The 18,646-nt window shown below is 38.5% G+C and overlaps 1 protein-coding gene across 2 annotated transcripts in view; it reads left to right on the forward strand.

Moving 5' to 3' along the window:
• Positions 1-864: 864 nt before the first annotated feature.
• PIK3CA (phosphatidylinositol-4,5-bisphosphate 3-kinase catalytic subunit alpha) overlaps positions 865-18,646 on the forward strand; it is a 90,969-nt gene continuing 73,187 nt past the window's right edge. Inside the window, exon 1 of one of the 2 annotated variants that reach the window (XM_033211754.1) lies at positions 865-1,111. The gene's annotated coding sequence lies outside the window, so the exon portion shown is untranslated. The remainder of the gene's footprint in view (positions 1,112-18,646) is intronic. The other variant, XM_033211757.1, reaches the window with a different exon arrangement.

Genomic DNA, 18,646 nt, shown 5'->3' on the forward strand with positions numbered 1-18,646 from the left:
CGAAAAAATCCCCCACGTCTTCTGAATAATTAGAATTGAATCCTACAAGCTGGTTCGAATCAGAATCCGATTCAAAAAAAAAAAAAAAAGGCATAGCAAAAGGTCTCCACGAACTGAGTCAAAGGACTGCAGAGGGCTGTGACAGTGCATTCCGCCTTCGGGATGGTATACAACTTAAACCATGTTGGCAGAAGAACGCACAGCAACGCTTTGTAAAAAGCATTCTTTCTATTATAGAATCCATAACCACTCCGGTTAGCCACTGACAAGCGGCGGTTAGCCACCGCGCCTCCTCTTACCCCCAAACTAATCTCGTTTCCTTTATGCGTGTAAAAGTGAAATAACCCACTTTCTCCCAATATTCCTTTCTATATCTCTACCCGAGCTCGCCTGCTGCTCGTAGAAACAAATATACTACATGTACTTTGTCCTAGGATGACACAACACCCTCACTACTCCAGAAGACGGATCATTTAACAAACGTCAGAAGAGCAGCCCCAACTGTACATAAACTTCGGGCGGAAAAGCAAGGCGCAGACGCAGTAGCACATATTGTTACCCTCTTTGCCCACTCCCTACTCTTCCTCGCCTCAACTTCACTTCCGCTGCTGTGCGCATCTGCTTCCGGGGGATTGTAGGCCCTGCCCCTCCTCAGCTCTTACCCTCCTCTGGCGGAGGAGGGGGGGAGCCGAGGGGGTGGGGAAGAGTTCGTTGTTTGTTTACACGATGTGAGCGGAAAAAGAGACCAATAAAGTTTATTCTGGAAACAAAAGGAAAAAAAACAGGGGCGACAGAGAAAGGAGTCGGGGGCGGGGGCGTGTGGCGGGGGCTAGCCAGGAGAGGGAGCGAGAAGGAGAAAGCGGCAGTTCCGGTGCCGCCGCTGCGGCCGCTGAGGTCTCGGGCTGCTGCTGCCGCGGCCGCTGGGACTAGGGCTGGGGCCGCCGGCGAGGCAGGGCTCGGGCCCGGCCGGGCAGCTCCGGAGCGGCGGGGGAGAGGGGCCGGGAGGCGGGGGCCGTGCCGCCCGCTCTCCTCTCCCTCGGCGCCGCCGCCGCCGCCCGCGGGGCTGGGACCCGATGCGGTTAGAGCCGCGGAGCCTGGAAGAGCCCCGAGCGTGAGTAGAGCGCGGACTGGCCGGGAGCGGGTGCGGTGGGAATGGGGACGGGGTGGGTGCCGGAGACTCCCGGGCGCGCCCGCCGTGTTGGGCGGGGGCTACGGGCTCGTCGTCTCCCAGCGTCGGCCCGCGGCGGAGTTCGCCTGCGATCGCCGCTCCCTCTCCCTCGCCTGCCTCTGGCCTCTCCCAGCTGCAGAGGCGAGGGCTCGCCGCTCCCTCTCCTTTCTCTCTGGCTGCCGCCTCACTCTTCCTTTCCTTCAACTCCCAGTTTTGGGGACGGGGCGGCTGGAGGTTGAGGAAGTGCGCCCAGGGCCGCCGCCCCGGCCGCGGTGGCTCCGTCTCCCGCGCCCTGCACGCCCACCCAGCCGGCGGGTGGAGGGGCTGCCGAGAGCACCGCGGCGCAAGGCACCCGGGCGCGGAACCGCGAGCTTTTCCTGAGGGGCTGTCACGCCCGAGGACTCCGGCCCCGCCAGCCTGGCGGCCCTGCGTTTGCCTCTTACTGGGTTTAAATCGCCCGGCAGGGGTATGGAAGGAACACCGCTCCCCCCACTCCCCAGCTCCCCCTCCCACCCTTCCTTTCGAGGTTGTTTTTTCCTTTTAGCTGAGACAAACGCTTAGACCTTTCATTCATAGACCTGAGACAGTGACTCATGTGACTTGTGTCTTTACTAAGTGTATTATGTGATGCCTGTTCCATAGCTCCTAAGTGGCTCGGAAAGGTAGGGTAGGGCCCAGGATTGGGCTATGTAAACACCAGATGTTCAGCCGGCGTGTTTTTGACCTCGGCTTGAGGGGTTTATTTTAGGATGCTAAACGAGTAGTGATGGTGGCCAACCATGTTACCAGACTTGGGAATCGAAAGCTATTTTTTTATGTCAATAATTGAGGCTGTTTACACAGTTAAATAAAGGGTAAAGGGAGCGCAACAAGAGGGGCTTTCTAGAAAACAGTCTGCATATTCTTTAATGAATTAGAGTTGTGATTTCATCTTGGTGAAGCTTCCTCATTCCAGCACTGCGCCTTTGTGCACATGCAGGACCTGGGTTTTCGGAGCGATGTTTTGAATCGTAGTTTGTGTGGCCGGGGAGAACCCCTTAGAATACTTGGGCAGGTAAATTCCAGGTTATCTCAGGGGATCATTTCTACTGCGACTTTTGAACCACTGAGGGCAGTATTGGTCATATGTTATCCTGCTTAGACATTGAATTTTTCTGAGTATTTGCTTACATTGCACCGTACAAAATTTATGTGCTGGATTGCGTGTTTTAAGACGACTTCTGGAAAATACTCAAAATACCGTGTTGCTAAGTTAGTTTGGATAAATCGAAACACTTTGCTCTCAAAGCAACTACAGTCTAACAATTTAATGTATCTGTGTATTCAGGTTTTAAGTTTTTTTTTTTCTTTTAACTAAAACACTGAAGCTCGATTGACAGCATAGATCTCTATCTAAATATCACATGTTCTGGAAAATTTTAATTATCAGATTAACTGTTCTGCAGTGTCATCAGCCAAAATTATCTGAGGAGGACTGTGTGTGTGTGTGTGTGCGTGTGTGCGTGTGTGCGTGTGTGTGCGTGTGTGCGTGTGCGCGCGCGTGTGTGGGTGTTTTGCTTAAGTTTTTTCATCTCACATTTTGGGACAAAAAACTTCATAACTTTTTTCAAAAGTTTCTTGTGCTTTTTCAAAATAGAGTACGTTGCTATTAAAATCGTAAAAAAGGTGATAAAAAATGGTAGCATATCGTAATAATAGCATCATGGGGAAATAAGAAAGTAAAGGAATATTAATATTGTATGATTGTGCATATAAAGTTTTAAAGACATTCCTGTCAGTTTTAAATAATTAAAAATGAAACACCTATAAATGTAAAAGAGTGTTTTTATTTAAGGTTAAAACTTTTAACTAAATTGGTTATAGCATTAAGGAGGTGTCACTAAATACAAATACTGTACTTAAACTGAAAAATGGCTTCATGAAAGTGTAAATTGTCATGGGCCTTGATATATTTAAAAGGGAGACTGTGAAAGTGCAGTGGCTTTACTTGCTCTGTGCATGGAACAGCCTTTCTGATAGCAGAGCTTCCTTCCCAAATCGGTATCCCCTTAAAAAATAAAACAAAAAAAACCCCTAAACTTATAAATAATATATAACATAAAGTAGATTGTAATAACTTTTTCTCTAAACCAGTTTACTTTGTGTGCCGCTTCTTCTAAGTGCCCTTTACTAAGTAAAGATTTTTAAACAGTTACGATTACCATTTAAGGGACACTTGCTCTGTTGATCTGTTTATTTGAAGAGAGGTAATTTAATCCCATTTGATCTCTTGAGCAGGTACAATAGCATTAAAAGGATCAGTTCTCTATTTTATTATTTTATATCTTGAATTCCAAGACAGGGGTGATTCTTTAAATGAAGTGTGTTTCTTAAGCATTATAAAATATTTCGTCTGCAGTGAAAATATTTACAATCTTAAAAATTATTCAGCTTTAGAAGTATATGTCTTAGAATGTCATGGTTTACATTTTATTAGCACAGTTATCAAATAGTTTTTCTTGAGTATTACTTACCTTGAGCTCTATTAGCGGTGCCATAGACAGAGTGGTATTACTATCCCTAAGAAATGGTATTCTAATCTGAAGTCAGTTGGCAGGTGACAGACTCATTGACAAAACCAACATTTGCCGACTCCTTGCACTGTATCATGCTGCATCTAATCTCCAGCCTGTTTTTTAATAGAACTGAAGAAATTAGGGCCCAAGGAGGCTTAATTACTGAAGAACTCCATTTCCCATATTTGCAGTAATATCTTTATTTAATTTCCTTTACGTCATAAACAGTGGTTTTCAATCCTGGCTACACATTAGAATAATCTAGGGAGCTTTCTAAAAGTACTCTGGTCTCATCCCCAGAGATTCTGATTCAGTTGGCCTGAGATGGATCCCAGTTATCTGTGTTTTTGTTTGTTTTGAAGTTCACCAGGAAATGCTAATAGAAAAGAATGTAAAACCCTGGCTGTCAAGGACCTGTATGATTTGGTCCTTGCTTCTTTCTCTAGGTTTGTTTCTCCTCCCTACTCCTGCAGCTCCCTTGGTCTTTTCACACTCGCCTGTACAAATACCGTTTGTACTTTCTGAGACATTTGAACACTCCATTCTCCTTCCTTGACTGATTGACTCCTATTGATCTTTCACATCACCTCCTTTGAAAAGTCTAGTCTGGGTTAGGTATCCCTGCTTCCTGTTCCCATAGCATCTTGTACTCCCACTGTCATAGCATTAACCTCACTGCATTGTAATTGCCTATTTATTTGTCCATATCCTCTATCAGGCTGTAAATTCCATGAGGATAGGGACTACTATCTTATATAATGTACAGTTGTGTTTTTATTGCCAAGCATAGTAGCCTATAAATTATAGCACTTGACTGAACAAATAAATATAGTAGAGACAGAATTCTTTAAAACATGTAGTGATTCATAAGCACCAGTTTTTATCCTTGCCAATTTCATTTAATATTTTTGGTCACTGAAAATGTACAACCCTGAAATTGCCACACATATGAATTTCATTTGGGGACAGTTGAAATGTTATAAAATAGAGTGGCATTCCACCTCAGACATATACACACACAAAAAAATGAAGATTATTATCATATATGGTACTGCACTGGAAATCTGGAGACTTGAATTCTTCCCGTTTCACCACAGACATTTGGGCACATCTCAATCTCTTTGGGTGTCATGTATAATATAGAGGGATTGTACTAGATGCTCTACATGGTTCTCACTGATCTAGCCTTAAAATTCTGTGAGTATCAACAGTATTGGCTTTGGAATCTGAGGCACCATGGTTCAAAACCTAGTTCTTCAACTTACTGGCAGGATTACTTTGGACAGATTTTCTTATCTGTAATGGGGTAATTACTATTCAATAGAATTGTTGAATTAAATGAGATAATGTAGATCCAAGAGAGTTCTTGACCTGGATCAGGTGATTAATAAATGTTCATTTCCTTTCTCCTTAGGAGGTGTTAGATCTCATGAGTGGACTTAGTGGACTTACCTGAGATAACAGAAGGACACAGTTTACGTAATAAATCCTATTTTCCACTTTGCTGACTGTTAGCACTGCAGGTGTGATTAGGGACCAAAAAACGCTGTGACATTTGGTTTCAGTCTCTCAGAACACCATTCCACTGTCAAACACCCGGGTATTAGTCAACCTGCTTGGGAAATAATTATGCCTGGAAGTTTCAGCCAAGAGAGGATAGCAAGTGCCAAGCTATTCATATATATATATATATGATAATATGGGGGAGGGTAGAGTCTAAACTGATGAACTTACACTATGTCCAAAGATAAGTAAAATCAGACGTCATCATTCTAAAAAATGGGAACAAATTAAAATTAAGGATGATTTATAAAAGAAAATCCAAAGATTTTGGTGAAATCTCTGTTCACCAAACCTTACAATTCAGGAATCATTCATTATGTAGTAATTTTGAGGTGATGCCAGAAATATAGGAAAATTTGATCTTCTGGTCAGGACTAATTCCAGAAGATAGGCACAAATAATGTTTTCAATGTCAGATTAGCAGTTACAGATATCAGCAGACTGAAGTTGTTGATACTTTTCTCTACTTGGGAACCATATTTTAAAATTTAATATAGTGTTATATATATCACCTTTATTTATTTGGTAATATTGAAAGTAAACTTACACAGAATGTAATACAGGTTGGACATCCCTAATCTGAAAATCTGAAATTTTATATGCTCCAAAATCTGAAACTTCTTGAGTGCCAACATGTGACCATAAGTGGAAAATTCTACACCTGACACCTTTGCTTTCTGGTGGTCCAAGGTACACAAACTTTGTTTCATGCATACAGTTATTTAAAATATTGTATTAAATTACCTTCAGCCTGTGTGTATAAGGTGTATGTGAAACATAAATGAATTTTGTGTTTAGACATCGGTCCCCAATAGATCTCATTATGTATATGCAAATATTCCAAAATCTGAAATCTGAAACATTTCTGGTCTCCGGAGTTTCAGATAAGGGATACTCATCCTGTAACATTTGCTCTGCAGAAGTTTCTTGTTACCAGTCTTATTTTTGTATGAATCAAATTTGCTTGCCTGAGTCTTCCTTTAAGTTTATGTGTAAGTGAATTTTATAAGTAACTTATTTGGAAGAAATACTGTAATAAAAATTAAAAACTATGGATAGGGGAAACTGACGCGTTAGGATATAAAAGAGAAATATGAGGCAATATATAAAATCTGAGGATTCAGCTTCAAGGCTAGAGATTTCCATCATTCAAAAAGATTACTGAGCTATTGGATATACTACTAATATTTTATCACTATATACCTTATTCACATTTAATTCTTTATTATTTGAATCAGTTGATTCTGGTTAAGGACTTTTTAGGTGTTCTTTCTTTCCCTCTCTACCTATACAGTTCAGGGAGTTTTAAGTTAAAATACTCCTATAAAAAGTTTGTAAGTTTGTAATAAAAGTGGTGGCTTAGAGCTATCTTTTTTTCAAATAGTTTTTAAAGTGAAGCTGTTTCTAATATATATTAGAGAGCTCTGGTTTAGATGCCTAAAACAGGAGTCCCCAGCCCCCCTGGCCAGCAGACCCAGTACCTGTCCCTGGCCTGTTAGGAACCAGGCTGCACAGCTGGAGGTGAGCAATGGGACCAGCATTACCGCCTGAGCTCTGCCTCCTGTCGGAGCAGCAGCAGCATTAGATTCTCATAGGAATATGAACCCTATTGTGAACTGCACATGCAAGGGATCTAGGTTGCCCGCTCCTAATGAGAATCTAATGCCTGATGATCTGAGGTGGAACAGTTTCATTCCCAAACCATTGCCCCCACACTTCCCCAATCCCTGGAAAAATTACCTTCTACGAAACTGATCCCTGGTGCCGAAGAAGTTGAGGACCACTGGCCTAAGGGACTAAATTCCCCTTCAGACTGCTACTTTGTATATGTATATGGTGGGGGGCAGATTGTAACACATTTTTGTGTGTTTTTCTGTATACAATAGGAATTGTAATGTGTTGTTTACTAAGTAACATAATGAGATAATTTAAATAATCACAAGTTGCATAAAACTAGGAAAAAAATGTATATATACTAATTATTATTTAAAATTTATATTTAACAGAAGCATAATGTTTCATATTTGGCCTGACAATTCTTATGTATCACTTTGGTAGTTAGCTTGATAATTTAAATTTTACTCATTTATAAGAGGTTGTGTTTTAGCAACTTTTGTATATTATTGTGATTGTTACCTAGGGGTCTGTATAATGGCCAGCATTGCCGTTTGAAATAAATAAGGGATTTTTAAAATCTGTAAGAATTCTTACGGACCATGCCTGTCAGGTACACTTCAGATTTTAAGTATTTGTGTGGTAGAAGCCAAGGAAATCAGTGTTTTGATGTGAAAAAAAAAAAAAAACTGCATAGGGATAGAATCATTTTGCTCTAATCATAACTCTCCTAACTCACCAGGAGTTAGCAAGGCTCAATGAACAAATATGTCTTATAAGTACAACAAAAATATAAGGCACTATTTTGAAGAGGATTTTAGGCATATGTTTTTGAACAGGGGGAGACCATGTTGTATTCATTATTGTATCCTTAGCACATAGTGTAGTGCCCCAATATAGGTGATCAGTGAACACTGATCTTTGTGAAACAGAATCATTTAGAAATAAAAGTACTTTCTTATATTTCTATCAGGAGCCATATGCTTTATCTGAAAAGCAGGTAAATTGCTGTGTGCCAGTCTTAGCTGATCATTTATTGAGCACAGATTTGGCCCTTTGTATTTGTGGGTTTTGCCTCTATGGGTTCCACTTACCACGGATTGAAAATATTAGGAAAAAAAGGATAGTTATTTCTGTACTAAACATATACATATTTTTTTGGTCATTATTTCCTAAACAAAACAGTACAACAACTATTTATATAACATTTACATTGTATTAGGTATTATAAGTAATCTAGAGATGATTTAACATACACAGGAGTAGGTTATATGCAACAACTACCCTGTTTTATATAAGGGACTTGAATATCTATGGATTTTGGTATCCACAGGAGTCCTAGACCCAATCTCCAGTTTCCCATAGATACCAAGGGAAAACTGTATATAAGAAACACTTTTCTATAAGTTATTAACTAGTTGCCTATTTCTATTGATATTTGGAGACATTTTGGCAAAGATTGTTAGGTTACAGAGAGGCTGTGTGCTGTGGTGAAAAAAAAATTCGATCACAAATCAGAAAACACGGTTTATCCATTCATCTATTAACTAGCTGTTTGGCCTAAGATCTTGGCCTTGCAGAGCGTGTTTCTTCACCTGCAAAATTTCTAAGGTTCTTTACAACTCCCAAATGCTGAGATTCCTAGTATGTTAAAGTCTATTTTTTATTTCAGGGAAGAGTAAGTAAATCACTCCCTAGAGGGAAGACAGTCTATCTCAGTTTGTTGTGTTTTCAGAAGCTAAGATCATTTTGTCTGCCTGTTGATAAATTTGCACATATTTTAAAGGACCTTGCGTGAAATTCTGTGGCAGAGAAAAGCTGCTATTGGAAAAGAATGGAGTGGAAGGATTTTTCCCCCCTTTCTTGAAACCATTAGTAACTTTGGAGAATAAATTTCTACAGGTGTGGTCATTTTGGTTACTGGCAATGGGAGCAATTAAATGACTGCCAGACATTGAGAGTAGGTCATCTACTGCACACCAGTTGCCAGGGTTGTAAAGGCCAGCAGACTTGTCACAGCACCCTTAATAGCCACTGGCCAGCATCCTTACTTGTTAAAGACTTCTAGGAAAGTATGTTCCATAATTTCCCTTGGTAACTCATCCCTCTAGATGGTTTTCAGAAAGTGCATTCTAATCTTAGAAACATAAATCTGTAGGCCTGGTAAGCCTCTTTTTTCTAGGTCTGTCCTCAGTTATGTAGACAAGTATGTGGAAAGATGACAGAAATCATTGTTTTTGATCGGAAAGCAGTGATGTTTATGCTGTTGATTTATTGTTTCTGTTAATATTCAAATTACCTTCAACTTTTGAATATTTTTTAACCAGCACACTGCTCAGGTAATGAGATATTATTTAGAGTTATTTTGAGGATGTACTCATTTTTCAACAAGCTAAGCATATTTCTGCGGCTTGCTTTTTTTTGAGAGTTCTTGCTTTTCCAAGTTCTTTTTCATGATGGACTTATGGCAGGTCTAGACCTGAAAGTATTATTGTATTTCAAAACAACTGACTGCCTTTAGCCCCACAATGACTGAACTGTATTTTTCTCTTAGGAGGTTAACGTCTTTGGCAAGCTAAACATCCTTGGAATTTTTTGCTAAGTCAGCCACTATTTTGTGAGTATAGATTTATAGAATATATCATCAAATTCAAAGCAGCATTAATGGGAAAATTTGTGGAAAAAATATTGAAATTAGACACTACTTAAAAACTCCAATCTGAAATGAAACCATACATGACAGCAGGGAAAGGAAATAATTACATTTTGGAACCCTAACTTTTATATGTGTAAATATCAATGCATAGTAATGTCATTTTAAAGTTATATGCCTTATGAAGCTTTTCTTAAAATCTAATGGCTACTATTATTTGCAGTTGAGACCATGATAGGCAGCATCTTATGGTATTTATGAAAGTGAAATTTGTATTCTTTTTTCTAACTATATACCAATTGTAAAAGTTGAACATGACTTTTTCAAAGCAGTTTCTATACTTGTCTTGATAATAACAGTGGTAGTAAAGCTCAAAACAGTTTAAAATATTAGTAATTTTACAGTGTAGAGACTTTTTTTTCTTCACTAGAAATGACCAGCTTTCAGATTTCTTAGTGATATTATGAGACTCCAGATTTCTTCAAAATCATTTTGAGTAAATCTACCAGTGTATAACTGCTAAAGCACAACTAAATGTATCTTGCTATGGTCTTGTTTGTTTGGTATAAATATCAGACATATATGTTCGTTTACTCTAAAACTAATTTTTTACCAATCAAAATTGAGGTACATAATCTAACAATGGGACAGGATATTTGCAGTCAGGATAGTCTTAGAAAATCCACAAAATATGATTGGTGTAGTAGACTTCCTTAATTTTCCTTGCCTTTTCCTAAATATGTCTCATAATGGTTAAGAGCATGTTCTCTGGAGGCAGACTATCGAGATTACTAGTTTTGTAACTTTGGGCAAGTTATTTAACCCGTTAAATATTCTTCGAGTAATACATATTTCTTCATTTGTAAGTGAGGGGTAATAACTACCTACATCACAATATTGTAATGAGGATAAATAAATAATACTTGAAAGCATTTAGTAAAGTGCCTCGTACATAGTAAACACTATTAAGTATCTCTGAACTCCTTGAGAGTAAGAACCATGTTATATTTATCCATTTATTTGGGGGCTTTAACATGAAGTGAATTGAATCTGTCCCTTCCAAGAATTTGCTAGTGGATCCAATTTCTGGATAGTGGACAGTAAGTTTGCCTTCAAACAAGTGTAGAGTAGTTTTCAGTTCTTTACAATACTGCTTGCTTTTTTTGTTGTTAAAACTTAACAAAATTTCATTCTAGCTCTAGGAATCTGGATGCTATTTCATACCTAAACCTAAGGGAAGTTAGCAGATGTATATTTAGTTTAATAGGATGAGGAATTAATGGACAGAAGGAATTAAGTAAATGAATGTACATTTTTCACATCTAGTCTGTGCTTCCTGTGGATTGATTTTCCCTGTCCATTCCTGGAATCTTCGAATTCCCAGCACTTACCTTAATAGCACCCTACCATTGAAGCAGTATTTGTGTTGTGCTGCTTGATATTTCCTTTCCCTGTCTTGTCTTTTTTTCCCATCTTTTTTTCATGCACTAAAGACAAGAGTTGTGTCATATTGTCACATAGTCCTTACATTACAAGGCTTTTAAAGAAATCTCACGTCCTGTTTTCAGGCTGCTTGTATCTTGTTTGTCCGTTCTACTTGCTATGAAGTACTTATTGAATATAATATTTAACTCTTTTGTCTATCATTCTGTTTGTTACCTAGGACACTCAATGGACATGTGTAAACTTTACAAGTCATTTACATAAAAATAAGGAAAGCAACCATGTGTTTTAATTATTTCCGTAAGTTCAATCTCTAAGTCTTTGCCTTTAATTACCAATTAGCTATGTGGTGCCACTGATACAAGTTTCTGTGATATTGTCTACTTGCTTTTAGTACTGTTATTACTACTTTATGTAAATGAGACTATTTGCTCATATTTAAGTTTATGAAAAATGTACATACATTTATGTTTTCTTACTGCTTTTTAGGAATTTTGGCTAGACTGCTCTTGATGGTCATGCAAGGTAACTTGTGTTTCTAAAGTTGATGATTTCATGGTCTGTATTTCTCATATACCAGGATGATAGTAAAATCTACACACTTTAAAAACTACATATATTGTTGTTAATATATATGGAGGTTTCTTCAGAAATTATCTGCGATTTTTGTTGTAATTGTTTTCATTGTTGTGTGCTTTGAATAATGATTTTTGTTAAGCATGCTTCTAAACTTTTTTGTACATGTAAAACTGCATGTAATTTTGTCTGTTTTAGGGGATGATATGTACAATGAAAAAATAACATGACATTGGATTGCCCTGGTGCTGACCAAGAGTTTCCATAGTATGGGATTATGGCTAATTTAGGCATTGAATTAAAAATTTATTACCTTTTTTTTTTTTTTTGAGACGGAGTCTCGCTCTGTCGCCCAGGCTGGAGTGCAGTGGCCGGATCTCAGCTCACTGCAAGCTCTGCCTCCCGGGTTTACGCCATTCTCCTGCCTCAGCCTCCCGAGTAGCTGGGACTACAAGCGCCCGCCACCTCGCCCGGCTAGTTTTTTGTATTTTTTAGTAGAGACGGGGTTTCACCGTGTTAGCCAGGATGATCTCGATCTCCTGACCTCGTGATTCGCCCGTCTCGGCCTCCCAAAGTGCTGGGATTACAGGCTTGAAAAATTTATTACTTATTTTTAAATGACATCACAAAGAGTTATAGTTGAAACCCATGGAATTAATTTTCTTAATTTTTCTGTGTGTACACACAAATGTATATATTTTGAATTCCCACAAACCCCAACTTTAATATAAATCTGAGGAGGGGGAACATTATGGACTTCATATATGCTGCCTCCCTTAATCCTCACAATAACACTTTGATACACATGTAATCACTTCATTTCCAAGATTGGGAAAATGAAGTCCCACATCTAATTAGTACAGTGGAATCTCATCTTATTTATTTTACGTGAAATCAACTGTACCTACTTAGTCAAACATAAAAATGTGACAAAAATTATACAGTCATGTGTAGCTTTATAGTGGCAATATGTCGTGAGAAATGCATCATTAGATAATTTCATCATTGTGCAAATACCACAGAGTGTACTGACACAAACGTAGATGGTATAACTTGCTAAACACCTAGGCTGTCTGGTACAGCCTATTACTCCTGGGCTACAAACCGGTACAGCTTATTACTATACTGAATACCATAGGCAAATGTAACACAACGGTATTTGTATATATAAACATATCTAAACATAGACAAGGTACAGTAAAATATGGTGTGAAAGATTTAAAAAATGGTATGCATGTATAAAGCACTTACTGTAAGTGAAGCTTGCAGAACTAGAAGTTACTCTGGGTGAGTTGGTGAGTGAGTGGTGAGTGAATATGAAGGCCCAAGACATTACTACACACTACTGTAGACTTGATGAACACTGCACCCTTAGGCTACACTAGATTTTTTAAAAAGTAAAGTAATTGCGCTACAATGTTACTACAGCTATGATGTCACTAAATGACGAGAGGCTTTTCAGCTCCATTAATCTTACGGGATCATTGTTGTATATGTAGTCCATAGTTGACCAAAACATTGTTATGCAGCATGTAACTAATGTAAATATTACAAATCACATCTCACTACTGAGCTTTTGCTTCAAAGTAGACAGGTGCTTAAAGATAAGAATTTGCCGTCCCTTCAGTTGGTCTCAGTGCCTAGGTCTAGGTATGTACATTTTGCTGTGTTGAATATGATTCTGTTATTCAGACATGTAATGTTCGTACAACATGGCCTCTAATATCCAGCCTGTAGTGCCCAGCCAAAGAAACAGCAGTTTGATCCTGTGCTGGAAGAGAAACTGCTGTTTGAGCTTGCTGAGCAATTGTATAGGTCTCCAGTGTGGCCTGCAGATGTGGCAACAAGAGACTGTCATGTAGTCTCTTTGATATACACATGTGTACACCCCACATGTAAGCCTACACCCTTTTAAATTCTACATATATTTTATATATTGCATATATAGTTTTATTCTAGATTGCTGTATGTGCATTATATCTTTGTGCAAAACACAATTTTGTACAATGTGGTATACAAAAACCACATACATTGTACTTTATGGATGACTTGAGATTTTTCAAGAAAAATGTCGATTCTGTACAATCACAGACTATGTTTATTTGCACATGCTCCTTTCTAGAACATGGCACCCCAGAAATATCTCTTTCAGTTACTAGCTGTTTAGTACCAACTTTTCAGGCCCACAAAACAGTGGTTTGTTCAATGTTACATAGTTAGTAGGCAAATTACTATTCTGGTTCTGATCTAGAATTATAAGCAAATGTCCCATTTCATTGCATCAGACCTTCCCTTCTTCCCTGATGTAAGAGAGATCAAGTCTTCTTGGCCCAGTAGCAATGTCTTCTGTCCAGCTAACAAGAATGGCACAGGAGGCTCAGGGTACACTTCTCATTACAAGGCCTGGAGGGAAGTGCTGCTTCTCCACATAGAGCAGATAGGACAAAAATTGGGTGTTTGCAAAAAGGGAGTGATTATTCCATAAGGAGGTGAAAGTAACACATAGATTTGTCACCTTATTTACATTTTCTGTCTTCTTCTCTCTAGGCAAAGGGGGTAACAGAAACCTGCTCAGTATTTTTATAAAGTGAATTCTGCCTAGTATCATTGAATTTCCTTTAGCACATCCATAGACAGAACAGAACAGATAGGAGAAAGAAACATAAATAGCAGGAAATGCTGGGCCATGTCACGCCTGTAATCCCAGCACTTTGGGAGGCCGAGGCGGGCGGATCACTTGAGGTCAGGAGTTCGAGACCACCCTGGCCAACATGGCAAAACCCCATCTCTACTAAAAATACAAATAATTAGCTGAGCATGGTGGCGTGTGCCTGTAATCCCAGCTGTCAGGAGGCTTAGGCAGGAGAATCGCTTGAACCCAGGAGTTGGAGGTTGCAGTGAGCTGAGATCATGCCACTGCACTCCAGCCTGGGTGACAGAATGAGACTCTCTCAAAAAGTAATAATAATAAAGAAATAACAGAAATTCCAGTGGTCACAGGACCAGATATTGTGAGATCGTTGTAATTCCTAATGTTCAGTTTCCATATTGTTCTAATATGACCTAAGTAACTCATCTGAGGAATGAAACAGATTTTTCAAAAGTGCCTTCAGAATTTGGACTGAGAAAATATCACTATATGTATATTTATATTTTTTTAAAAAGTAGCTGAGTGATTAAACATTATTTCCTGTTTATTCAGTATACCCTATAATTGACAATGTGGTAGACCCTGGGTATGTAATGATAAACAACACAAACATACCTTGTGATTGTACGGTCAAGGTTTTCCTTGAAAAATCTCTTTAATTACTCATAAAGTACAATATATATAGTTTTTATATATCACCTTTACAGAAATATACGTTTTATCTCTGTATGAAATATACAGAAATCTAAAATATAAAGTTATATATGCAATATATATAATACATGTATTTAAAACTGTGAATTTATGTGTATACGTACACACGTATCAAAGAGAATACACATGCACAAATGATAGTTTCTTGTGGCCATATTAAGCCATCTTTGCATTTTAAGGATAATTTCTACTTGTAGATAAACACATTATCTAAACACATGTTGTAGAGTCACACTCTGCCGCACCCATCTAATTTGTCATATTTTTGGTAGAGGTGGGGTTTTGCCATGTTGCCAAGGCTGGTCTTGAACTCCTGGGCTCAAGCAATCCGCCTGCCTCAGCCTCCCAAAGTGTTGGGATTACATGCCTAAGTTAGACATAATATCATAGTCAGCCTAGTATGATAGTATTTCATTCCTAGGAAAACCAAGAGCAACTGAGAAATTATTAGAATGAATAAGAATTATAGAGTAAATAGATGTAAGGCAAATATTTAAAAATCAATAGTTCTTCCTTATGATAGCAGTAATTGTTTAGAAAACAGAAAACCATTTAGAACAGTAACAGAAAATATAAAATTATAAATGAGCCAATGTGAAGAAACCTAAAACTACTGGGATATTGGAGGGTACAGGGAAAGGAATATCATGTTCCTGAATGGGAAGTCCAACAATTACAGATACTCGTTTTTCTCATTAAATTACAGGTTTAGCCTAATTCTCTTCTTTAAAAAAAAATACGTGTTTGAGAAATTAGCAAGGTAATTTTTAATTTTGTCTGATAAACTATAAACAGATAAAAGTGAGGTATCTTTTGAGTGGAAAATGAAGGACAGAGGGCTAACCCTGTGGCTTATTAGCTATCAAAATATACAGTACAATTAGAGTAAATGAAAGAGTTGAAAACTGGCATACGCATTGATAGTAAAGTTGGTAAAAGGAAATAGAGATCCCAGAAACACTCTAAATATGATAAAGAAGTCATCAGAAATTAGGAGAAAAAGGAAGACTTAGTATTAATGTTTTTGAGAGTATTAAATACTTAGGAAAATAGACATTTGAATCTTTATTTCATCTTACATACCAAAATAAAGTCTAGGTAAGTAGAAGAGTAAGTTGAAAAAGTATTCTTATGCCTAGTGTCATTTTAAAAAGATATTTACGTGAATGGGAAAATACTTTCCAAAGCTTCAAGAATTATAAGTACTCAAAAGGGGAAAGATCATTCGTTTGACTCTCAAATAAAATATTGGGGCGTGGCGATGTGCCCCTCTAGTCCAAGCTGCTCAGGAGACTGAGGCAGGAAGACTGCTCGAGCCCAGGAGTTCAAATTCAGCCTGCTAGCAAGACTCCCTATCTTAAAAAAAAAAACGAAAAAGAACTCTCTCACCTCCTTTTCCCGCAACCCACATACAAGTGAACAAATTAAAAGATGTGCGTACCAGAATTAGAGTTCTGCAAAAACTCAATAGATGTCTGTCTTTAAATTTTTACTACAAGTACTTTCAAAAGCACCATGACCTATATGGAATGAATGAGCAAAGAATTTGAGAAGTTGGGCTCATTTACTAAAGAGGAAATGCAGATACAAGCATAAGGGAAATGTTTTTCCCTGACAGATAATTGAAGAAGTGAAATTTTAAGATGTAGTGATTGATTTTTTTTTTTGTTTTTTTAACTTTTTGAGTTAGCAGAAGTATTTTTCTAATAATGTTTTTGCTGGTGAGGGTGCCGTCAAATGTGCTTGTCCATTTATTTCCACTGGCAGTCTACACTGGTTTAACCCTTTTGGAAAGCATGTGAACAATTTGTATGCCTTTAAAATCAACATACCATTTAACCCAATAATTCTCTTTGCAGCATTAGATATAATAATTTACAACAGCTTATGTATTTAACAAGTAACCTTTACATCTCCCATGGAAATAGGTTGTCATAGAAAATGTTTATGAAGAGTTTACAGGCCAGGCGCGGTGGCTCATGCCTGTAATCCCAGCACTTTGGGAGGCTGAGGTGGGCGGATCACGAGGTCAGAAGATCGAGACTATCCTGGCTAACACGGTGAAACCTCGTCTCTAAAAATACAAAAAAATTAGCTGGGTGAGGTGGCGGGCACCTGTAGTCCCAGCTACTTGGGAGGCTGAGGCAGGAGAAAGGCGTGAACCCAGGAGGCAGAGCTTGCAGTGAGCTGAGATGGCGCCACTGCAAATCAGCCTGGGCGACAGAGCGAGACTCCTCAAAAAAAAAAAAAAAAGAGTTTACAATAATTTGCAGAAATGTTTTTGTAGTGAAAAAAGATACAATATTATACATACTATGTGAGTACAAGTATACAAAACTATAGAAAACAAATAAACCAAAAATACCCAGACAAAAAAGCTGTAAGAGAATACATAAAGTATGGTAATATGGTGTCTGAGGGACATTTTCTTTTGGTTTCATCATTCATCTGTGCACCACTGTGTTTCCAGTACTTACAGAGCACAGTCCCAAGCCCATAATAGACATTTCAGTCAGTGCTTAAGTGAATAAATTTCTATAATAAACATGGGTTACATTTACATTGAAAGAAATAAGAATACAATTCCCATCCAAGTTAAGAAAATGAAAAGTGTGGGAAGCACTCCAGAAAGGAAACTGATTAATACCTTACAATTAGATTTTGTTTTCAGAATGTTTTCACGTCTCTATTTTATGCAGTCCTTTTCTGTTCTAATTTAATAACATCATTACTTACCTAAGTTAGAAATTTGTGCTCACCGGCCGGGCGTGGTGGCTCATGCCTGTAATCCCAGCATTTTGGGAGGCCAAGGCAGGTGGATAACCTGAGGTCAGGAGTTCAAGACCAGCCTGACCAACATGGCAAAACCCCATCTCTACTAAAAGCATAAAATTAGCCAGGCGTGGTGGTGCATACCTGTAATCCCAGCTACTCAGAAGGCTAAGGCAGAAGAATCGCTTGAACCTGGGAGGCGGAGGTTGCAATGAGCCAAGATCGCACCATTGTACTCCAGCCTGGGCAACAAGAGCGAAACTCCATCTCAAAAAAAAAAGAAATTTCTGCTAACCTTGATTGTATCCTTTCTGACCTGCCAAATCCAACTGATTACCAAATCTTAGGTATTCTTTCTTAGAATTGTCCCTGGATTTTAACCCCATCTTTTCTCATCATCACTGCCTTAGTTTATTCCTTTCCCATTTCACTTTACTATCACTACCTGTCCTACTTTTCTACTCTCCTTTTTTACTTACCACACTGCTGCAAAAATTATCAGGTAAATAGCAGAATTTTGTGTGTGTGCTCTTATAAATAGGTTGTATGGAAGAGACTGGGGGGAGATTAACACTGCTTTCACACTGCTATTAAGATAATCACCCTAAAAAATTGGTATGCTTAAAGCTTAGCAGTTCTTATGACCTATATTGATGCTTGTCAAACTTGGGTTGTATATGATCACTTAGCAGACTTGATAATGTGCAAATTATCCTGACCCTAGAAATTCTGGTTCAGTAGATCCATAGTACTGGGAACCCGAATTTTATTTTTATTTTTATTTTTATTTTTATTTTTTGAAACAGAGTCTCACTCTGTCACCCAGGCTGGAGTGCAGTGGCTGATCATAACTCACTGCAGCCTTGAACTCCCGGGCTCAAGTAGTTCTCCCACCTCCACCTCCCATAGTGTTAGGATTGCAGGCATGAGCCACTGTG

The sequence above is a fragment of the Trachypithecus francoisi genome, unplaced genomic scaffold, assembly GCF_009764315.1.
Source record: "Trachypithecus francoisi isolate TF-2019V2 unplaced genomic scaffold, Tfra_2.0 Lachesis_group0, whole genome shotgun sequence".
NCBI classification, from domain to species: domain Eukaryota; kingdom Metazoa; phylum Chordata; class Mammalia; order Primates; family Cercopithecidae; genus Trachypithecus; species Trachypithecus francoisi.